The following is a 1,959-nucleotide window of genomic DNA, read 5'->3' on the forward strand; positions in this document are numbered from 1 at the left end:
TAATTCTGGAAGTCTACAGTACTCTGTACGAGTTTGATCCAACTTTTTATTAAAAGGACTAAATTCTAGGGTGTGTAAAAAAATATCGATTCAGGGAAATATCGCGAAACTTTATTTGACGATACTTGTATCAATTTCAAATACTGCCAAGCTGATATTTCATTAACTATTTAAAAGGAAACATGTAGTTCAGTCTTACTTTTGTTTTCCCCTTAAATATTTCCTAAATTACCAAAAGAAAAGTACCATGAAATTACTTGGGTAAAAGTAACTTGTTTATGAGATACAGTAATCTTCTGATTATTAAATAACATGTATTTTACCATTATACTTTGTAAAAAATGTATTGATATTCAGATAATTCTTAAACCATAATAAACAAAATAGTAAAATATTGTCTGGTACTGTCTTGGGATATATGGCGATACGTATCTTATCATGACACGTGTATCGTGATGCTCATTGTATTACCAGATTCTTGCCAATAAACGCCTCCTTCTAAATTCCAATTGAGTTTTTTAGTCACTTTCTTCCTCATCGATGAACATGCAGAGGTCAGCGGGTAAAACCTCACACTAGATCATCAATATAACAAAGCCGTCTCACATTGTTTGCACTTTTCATGTAGATCAAACTTTTCTTTAAGAGATAAGATTCCAGGTAGGGCTGCACGGTGGCACAGTAATTTCTCTCCTCACAGAGAGAAGGCTCCGGTTCAAATCCCAGCTGGGACTTTTCTGTGTAGAGTTTGCATGTTCTCCATGTAGAGTTTGCATGTTCTCTGCATACATCCATGGATCTTCTCAGGGCACTCTGGCTTCCTCCCACAGTCTAAAAACATGCTTCATAGGTTAATTGGTAACTCTAAGTGTGTGTAGAAGTGCTTGAGTGCCCTGCAACAGACTGGTAATCTGTCCAGACTATACATCAACTTTGCATAACAGTAGCCAGTGACCCCAAAAAGGGATACAGCAAGTTAAGAAAATGGATTTGTGTTGCCGTCTTTTCTCATTTGAAATCAGGTGAAGCTCTGCAACTCCCCAAACCTTTTTTTAAGATATTTGCAAACTCTTTTACAAAAAGGCACTCTCAATTCTTTTGCTGTGAGTTCTGAGGACTCTTGACATGCAAGAAGTTGAAGACAGGGTCGGTTTGTTCAGCTGATGACGCTATTAATTGCCCTCAGAAGGAAGTTTGAGCGTATACTCCTCATGACAAACGCCTGCCATGGCAGGCAAACAAAGAGAACTGTTGACACTGATTAGTACCAAAACAGACTCAAGAAGGAGATGCTCACCTGCTGGCTTTTGTGAAAAACATCAAACATTACCTCATGATGTAAAATTCATGACAAAAAACAGTTTGGGGAAAAAAAAAAAAAAAGTACCTCATCACATCATTTCTCAGTATTTTTCAGTTAAGAGTTCAATCTTGTACTTTGTATTAATAACAGTATTCTGACTAATTAATTACTACATTAGTTAATTATTATGCTTTTTGTTAATCTATTGTGGTCATGGAGTTGCTGGAGTCTATCCCAGCTACTGTTGGGCAATGGCAGGGTACACCCTGGACGGGTTGCCACATTGAAATACACATCTAGTGGCAATTTAGAGACACCGTATGAAGCATGTTTTTGGACAGTGGGAGGAAGGCTGGAGTGCTCAGAGAAAACTTAAACATGCACCAGAACATGCAAACTCTGCAGAGATAGGGCTCAACCTGAGTTTGCAACCTTAATAGTTAATGATTTTTCCTCATTTTAAATATCCATACTTGGTTGCAGGAGCCTAACCCAGCTAAGAGAAAGTGGTGTACACCTTGAACAGGTTGCCAGTCAGTGGCAGGACCAATATTACATATGCTTCAGAAAAAGTATTGTGCTATTTTCACGTGATGTGCGCATGTGATGCCCATTCTTGAACGCTCGTTTATCTCATTTTTTCACACTAAACAAGC

Source organism: Oryzias melastigma, linkage group LG9 (genome assembly GCF_002922805.2).
Source record: "Oryzias melastigma strain HK-1 linkage group LG9, ASM292280v2, whole genome shotgun sequence".
NCBI lineage: Eukaryota > Metazoa > Chordata > Actinopteri > Beloniformes > Adrianichthyidae > Oryzias > Oryzias melastigma.